Source organism: Carassius carassius, chromosome 1 (genome assembly GCF_963082965.1).
Source record: "Carassius carassius chromosome 1, fCarCar2.1, whole genome shotgun sequence".
NCBI lineage: Eukaryota > Metazoa > Chordata > Actinopteri > Cypriniformes > Cyprinidae > Carassius > Carassius carassius.
In genome coordinates, this window is record NC_081755.1 from 16,664,925 (window position 1) to 16,673,159 (window position 8,235).

An 8,235-nucleotide genomic window follows, 5' to 3' on the forward strand; every position below is an offset into this window, starting at 1 on the left:
ATATACATATATACATATATACATATATACGGTATATATATATGCCATCTGAGATTTTCATCTAAAATTAGGATTTTTATTAAGCTCCTATGCTTAGGTTGAGTCATTTTACTTTAATGGCAATGTGCAGGTCCTTTTCCAGGCTATTAAAGTGAAATAACTGAACATAAATGTTGGAGCCTGATAAAAATCCTAATTTTAGATGAAAATTTCAAATGGCACTTAGAGGCTTTTGCATCTGAACTCTTCATAGATTCTATACTGTCTGTCAGTTTAGTTTTTATTGTATAAATACTGTTCCTCTTTATACTGCATTGTGTTACTGTAAGTGTATTTAAGCTTAAATTTTGTACAGCTACGATGACTGGACCACACTCCCAAGATTTTCACATATCATTTACTTGTAAATGCTGTAATGACAATAAAAGCACTGGAAAGCTTTAGGAAAAAAATAGTTGTCATGAAATTAATGTTACAAGAGAAAAATGCTCCTAAAAACAGTGTGTACATATTATGGGAAAAGGTCATGAGACGTTGACTGGAAAGTACGTTTGACCTCAAAAAAGTCAGCATGCCTGATTAAGCAACAGCTCAAAGTGTACTAACACTGTGTCTACATTTCCAGAACAGAACAGTTGTTTTAGAGGCAGAGAATATTATTATATTCTGATGAAAGATTATATAACAAAAATATTTCATTTTCTCTAGATTAATATGCACAATAAAAGACCTGGGATATTTATTTATACAGAAAAGAATATAATTTTTTATTTTATATTGACTCCTCTATATTGTGAATAAATTATCCATAATTAGTTTACATTTTTCTGTATTTTGACTTTATTTCATAAAGATGCATGATAATACTGTTCAGCTTCTAGAGCTGAAACAACGAATCGATATAATCGATTAAAATCGATTATTAAAATAGTTGTCAACTAATTTAGTCATCGATTCGTTGGTAAATAATTTATTTGCCGTAAGCGGCTTATTTCGTGCATATTTCAGATCTGCGGTGACCAAAGTGTGGCAGTAATGAGCCACCGGAGGATTTACTCAGCCAGTACAACAGGAGAAGTAGCGAATAGCCAATAGCTGGCCTCGTTTTGTCACGTGCTTCCCGAACGGCGTCTCTGCAGCATTCAGCAGGATGTGGGAGTACTTTATTTTGAGCCTTCAAAAAAGAAGATTAACCTGTAAACTCTGCACTACTGAACTGTTTAAGGGACCGTTCACATATCGCGTCTTTTGCGCGCTCATGTTCGTTATTTCCAATGTAGGCGCGCAGTATGCGCGCTCATAATGGAAGCGACGCGGTCGCGACGCACCCGTTTTTCCAGGCGCGTGCACACCGCATCGAGTTAAAAACATTTCAACTTTTCAGAATGCAGCAAGCGCACCGCGGGTCATGTGACAAGAACTAAATAATCAGCTTCATCCTTTCCCGTAACAACGTTAAAAGCTCAGCCAAGATGAAGGAACAGCTGATCATAGCTGTATATGGATTCCCATTTTGAAATTAATTTAGTAGCAGAGCTACTGCAAGCGATTTTTAGAGCTGCAAATCCATTTATCCTTTGCTGAAATTTCCGCATCTTCAAGGAGAGAGCACGTCATGGTTGCTTAGCAAAGGCAGACGCCTCAGGGGCGCTTCTGCACAAGCGCTTTGGAAAGGAGGAGAAAGCGGTGCGCACAGTCTATGGGTGCGCCTAGCGTTTTAGGCGCGATATGTGAACGGCCCCTAAGCCTTTTATTTGTGCAGATTCTCCAGTACAATGTTGTTTGCAAATGTTTAGTTGTAAAAGCCGATAACATTGCTTTTTAACAGTTAACATTTAAAGCTTTACAAACATGTTCTGTGATCAGTTTGTCGTTTACCAGTTCATAATTCAGTCGTGCAGCCTAATTATGACTGAATGAGAGAGGTAAATGTTTAAAGATATTTGAAATGCACTTTTTTTTTTCTAAGTATTCACTGCTCTTTTTCACACAGCAGGTTTTTTGTGTGTCCGTTTTTTCTGGACAACCTTCTGATGGATTTTACTTTAAATTGTGAGTTCCATTCAGGTTTCATGCCATTGGCACTTTATTCGAAGGATTGTTTACAATTTCACAGCATAAGCTATAAAGCTGTTTCCCAGTAAATAATAAAATACAACGCACTGCAATCTTATTCTGTTTTATCCTTATTCTTCGTGAAAATATGTTCTGAAAGATTCCTTAATAAGCTTTGTTCGGGATGTTAAACTACTTTAGGAGCTCTAAGGACTGCCATGGTGAAAACATTATTTGAAATCTCCTTGTGAAATTTGATAGAGTATGGGTCAGTGTTTTGATTGCAGAAGAGTTTGACAAGGGATCACTAACACATAATAAAACAACTCCAGGTATATTTGTGATGAGGATATGACAATGCAAAATTATTAAAATCTCTTAAAAATCTATGCTGAATGATAAAGACCCTTTATTAATAATTTACTTTGGGGGAAAAATGGGAAAAAATAAAATATAAGTACATAAACCGATTAATCGTAAAAATACTCGACAGATTAATCGATTATCAAAATAATCGTTAGTTGCAGCCCTATCAGCTTCATTCATGTCTTTACTAAAACAAGAAGTGGGGACTGTGCAAATATATTGCAAAACTAAAAATTCTGACCTGAATGACAACGAATATTTGTTAATTATGAATTGAGGATGGGAAAAAGCAGCAGTAACTATGGATACAGAGATGAGTTAGTTCAGTGTCCCACAGGCTCTGCTCTATATGAGCTCATTAAGTGTACATGTCTAGAGACCTGATGAACCTCATGAGGCCATGGGTTAAGAGGAATTAACTACAGACTGATCCCATGCTAACCTGCTATAAAATTTGTTTAAACACTCCTTAACAGTTAGTTAAAAGAAGAAGCCTGATTCATGTACAGCCACATGAACCGGGAAACACGTTTATGGAAAAACACTTACAATGGATGGTAAATAAAAAAATATGCAATTATAAAACTGTGTTAAAAGCATAACCCTAACACTTAAACATAACACCTGTTAACATTATATTTATGTAATTAAATCACACCCAAACCCTGTTATCTACAGTTATATCCAATATTTCAACTCATGTAATGACCATGTAATGGCTGGTTAGTTTTTCTCACTCATGCTCTGATAATGTAAGTGTTTCCAGAAAGAAACATGACGTGACTACAATATCCGTGAATCACTGTTTACACAGAACAAACAGCCTCCACCTAGAGCACTAGTTCTACCACTATAGCCTTTATTTTTAGACAGCTCAAAATACACACATACAGAAAAATTCATATAAGCAAAAATAAGAGCTTCACATTTTTTCTTACATATCTTACAGAATGTCTTTCCCCTCCGACTTGAATGAAATGCCCTACAGTGAGAATTACTTTAACAATACATGTGATCTGGGATTTTTCTTTAACTGTACAACACATTAACACACACATGGCTCGCTCTCTTTCACACTTATTCTCTACTATAGGACAGGAAGAATTGTATATACAGTACTTGTTAAATCATCCAAATCAACAACATGTATGTTAGACCCTATTCCATCTAAGTACCTAAAAGTGGTGCTTCCAGAAGTCATAGATCCTCTTCATAGTACTGAGACTGCTCTCCTTAGAGTTACAAATTCGTAGCAGTGAATGAAGAGGTATCATATCGAAGTGCAGTATGGAGTACCTCAAGGCTCAGTACTAGGGTCGTTACTCTTTACGCTTTACATGTTTCCCTTGGGAGATATCATCAGGAAAAATGGTGTTAGCTTTCACTGTTATACTGATGTTACTCAGCTCTATATTTCTTTGCGGCCCGGCAAAACAATTTGAAAAACTAACAGAATAAATAGTCGATATAAAAAACTGGATGGTGAGTAGTTTATGAAAATAAAACAGAGGTGTTATTTATAGGACCTAAAAACTCTGCATGTAATAATCTAGAATGCTGTCTAAGACTTGATGGTTGCTCTGTCAATTGTTCGTCATCATTTAGGAACCTAGGTGTGCTATTTGATCGCAATCATTCCTTAGAAAGCCATGTTTCTAGCATTTGTATAACTGCATTTTTCCATCTCAAAAATATTGAGCTATGACCTATGCTCTCAATGTCAAATGCTGAAATGTTAATCCATGTGTTTATGATCTCAAGGTTAGATTATTGTAATGCTTTATTGGGTGGTTGTTCTGCATGCTTAGTAAACAAACTACAGCTAGTCCAAAATGCAGCAGCTAGAGTTCTTACTAGAACGAAGAAGTATGACCATATTAGCCCGGTCCTGTCAACACTGCACTGGCTCCATATCAAACATTATATATCAAATTCATTAAAGGATTTTTAGGCTGCATTAATTATGTAAATCGAAACCGGGAACACTTCCCATAACACCCAATGTACTTGCTACATCGTTAAAAGAATGACATCTACGCTAATATTAGTCTTTTTTTCTCTTATTCCGAGGTCACCGTAGCCACCAGATCAAGTCTGTATCCAAGTCAGAGGGTCACTGCAGTCACCCGGATCCAGTATGTATCCTGACCAGATGGTGGATCGGCACCTCGATAGGACTTCTACATCCCTGAAAGACAGCGGAGACCAGGACAACTAGAGCCCCAGATACAGATCCCCTGTAAAGACCTTGTCTAAGACGACCACCGGGACAAGACCACAGGATACAGATGATTCTTTTGCACAATCTGACTTTGCTGCAGCCTGGAATTGAACTACTGGTTTCGTCTGGTCAGAGGAGAACTGGCCCCCCTGACTGAGCCTGGTTTTTCCCAAGGTTTTTTCTCCAGTATCTCACCGATGGAGTTTTGGTTCCTTGCCGCTGTCGCCTCTGGGTTGCTTAGTTGAGGACACTTCATCTACAGCGATATCGTTGACTTGATTGCAAATAAATGCACAGACACTATTTAACTGAACAGAGATGACATCACTGAATTCAATGATGAACTGCCTTTAACTGTCATTCTGCATTATTGACACACTGTTTTCCTAATGTATGTTGTTCAGTTGCTTTGACACAATCTGTTTTGTTTAAAGCACTATATAAATAAAGGTGACTTGACTTGACTTGACACATAAAGAGCATTAAAATATTGATATGCTTTATATCACAGTTGAATAAAGAGCTCTCTGTCCTGTGTCAAATCATTTCCTCATTAGTTTCTCCATTACAGCTATTTTGTCATAAATCCCTCTGTCACTGTAATGAGACAAAGGCAAACTAAAATGAACAGGAACAGGAACACAACTGAGGCAATTCATGAGGTTCTGATTTCAACACACAAAACCTCAAACGTTTTTGGAAGTTGTTTGGCTAGATGAGAATAATATGTGCTCTGAATTTATTTTAAGCACCTTAAAACTAGTTTTAGTTGAAAAATGTGTGGCCCTTTGTAATTTGAAACTGTAGTCCCAATGTAGTCAGATATATATTTGTTCGACTGGTACAGTTTTGGCATGTCTGCTTAATAATTTTTTTTTAAGTTTTTTTTAAACAACATGTTTTGAAAATATTTCCCTGGGGTCAGTTTGGCCACATTCACACAGCAGCAGAATACGCTTGTCAGTCCTGTTTCTGAGTCCTTATACGGTTTCGTTCACACACAGTTCGGTTATATGACAACCACATTCCGCATAACCGAACTCACGTAAATTGCGATATCTTTGCAATATATTTTGAAACCCTGTTATTATTTTAATCTAGCCCAGTGGAGACCAAAACTGCTGTCACCACTGAACTTTTCTTATTCACTGTACTTCTAAAAATTATGTTGTTTCTGTGATCGCCAGGTTTAGAGACCATGTATGAAAGCAAGTGATTTTGAGCTGGTTCCAGCTGATGATTTATAGCATTCCTAGAAACATTTCCAAGGTTTTATGCATTTATTTTTAACCTCAAATCATACTTTATGAAAAGAATGAACTATTCCATTAACTGCTGCTGCTGCTGCTGCTTATACTGCATTGAATGACAAGAGTAAAACACACAGAGCTGAAAATCATGACTGTGAAGACAACAGCAGGTTAGTGGATCAATTCCCTAAAGATGACTGGAATCAATACAAAGTGAAGGGATAATGCGATGGTCACTTTACGAAAGGGATTTCCGTTTGTGATCATGTGATCTTCTGTTAGGAGATCTTGCGACACATTTTAAAGCAAAGTTGTGGTTGATTTCGAGAGAATAGGCTAAATAAATTAGTCTTTATTTTAATGAAATAGAAAATATTTTTAATCAGAAATATTATTTAAGATGGTAGTGTAAGCAAGTTTAGTTTGAAAAAGCTTAATAGTAAATACGACACAATTAGACAATATCTGAATAAAATAATAATAATAATAATAATAATTAACTGGTGGACTGCTAAATGCTGCACGCATGCACAACGCTGTCAAGGTAACATTTTGTCAGCCTTTCCCTTTGAAAAGGAAGCTCTAAACTCTTATACAAGACAGTAATGCCCCTACACCCGTTAAAGAACACACTTTAAGGTCTCTGCCCTTCGAAGGGAGTAGGGCATTGGGATGATCACTTCAGTTTGGAATTTGCCCAATATGTAATTTAGTGTCTTAGTATAAATCACACTTCAGAAGCCTGTGGATGGCACAGACACACAAAACTACATTACAGTTTCATATCATCGTAACTGCAGATCACAGATAATTTCATGTATCACCAAACAAACACACTTCATGCTACATATTATATAGTTTAAAATGCTTCTTGATACTCCATCAGCAATGGCAACAGTAGCCGAGTATGACAAAGAAAACTCAATGCATATACTGTAAATAATCTAAAACTTAACTAAGCATATCTTGCCATTCAATGCTTTGCATTGTTTTAAACATAGAAAGCAGGTTTTTAGTATATCACCAATCACCCTGGGCTTGTATCTGTGTTTGCAATGCAAACAAGATCTTTACTATTTTTAGAGCACTGACAGTGACAATTACAATCCTAGAAAATGTATCCAACACAACTGACACAAACATATTCTCTAAGCCTAAGGTCTATGCACACAAAACAGACACAATGTATCGATCTCTTAGGCTTTATATTAGGGGCTGCTTATTGCTTCGGATATTATGTAAAAAATTCACAAAATCTTTCTGCTATTATTTTTCACTGCTGTTTTTGATGATAACAGGTGGCTGAGAGAAAGTTACCACAATTTTACTGTAACAATCACTGTGGATTATACAGTAATTTGAAAAGTAGCCTATAGTTAGTTACCATATGGGTCAGTCCAAAATCTGATTATCTAAAATCCCAAATATGTTTCTAGATGAAAATTGCATTATTAAAAATATAGTGGATCTAAACGAAATCACAAAAAAGTACTAAAAGTGGCTTTGGACATGGTACCATGATGATCAAACATTCTAGACATGTAACAGGCTAATAATACTAGGGTTTAAGCGCAAATAACATGGTAACAGCAGGGTACCTACAGTTCTTCCTAGTGTTAACGTGGCATGTAACATATGAATATGGTAATTATCCAAAACCATGATATTACCTACTGATGCCATCACCTCTTCGTAACTCATTTAACAGCTGTCAATCAACTATCAACAGCATCTCAATCTCATGACACAGCATCAGGAATTAAGAGACATTATAAAGCATCCACGGATGATGAAAGCCACCGGACATCACTGACACAGAAGATTTGCGGTTGCTATGATACTCGTCTGTCTTAAAGCAACGACACACAGAGATGATGATGATGATGATGATGATTATGATGATGGGCGTGAGCGCGATCTTACCATTACACATCTTCATTATCTCGCCGAAACTACACGCAGAATCTCATCCAGCACGTTATATATTCACGTGTGCGTCCACAATGGATCCCGTCCGTGGATGTGATCATGTCTGTGTTTATAATCCAGTGACAGCAACACATCGGGGAAGCAGAGCGAAAATAACCCAAACAGACGCGTGAGACTGCAGCAATCAAACCCCGATCCGAGAGAGATGATGATACACGTCTACGTTCACTCTCTCTGGGATGGATTTAAATGTCTGATCCAAGGGCGTGTGTTTGTTTTGGTGAGCTGGACGAACCTTCAGAACAGAAGCGACCCCTTCTGGATTAATTATATTATATTATATTATATTATATTATTATATTATATTATATTATATTATATTATATTATATTATATTATATTATATTATATTAT

General features: G+C 36.5%; 1 protein-coding gene across 2 annotated transcripts in view; it reads right to left on the bottom strand.

Annotated features, from left to right (window-relative positions):
- The window catches only part of LOC132140394 (testis-expressed protein 2-like), a 52,878-nt gene extending 44,884 nt beyond the window's left edge, over positions 1 to 7,994 (bottom strand). For both annotated transcript variants that reach the window (XM_059549201.1, XM_059549184.1), the window contains exon 1: positions 7,816 to 7,994. The gene's annotated coding sequence lies outside the window, so the exon portion shown is untranslated. The remainder of the gene's footprint in view (positions 1 to 7,815) is intronic.
- Positions 7,995 to 8,235: the final 241 nt, after the last annotated feature.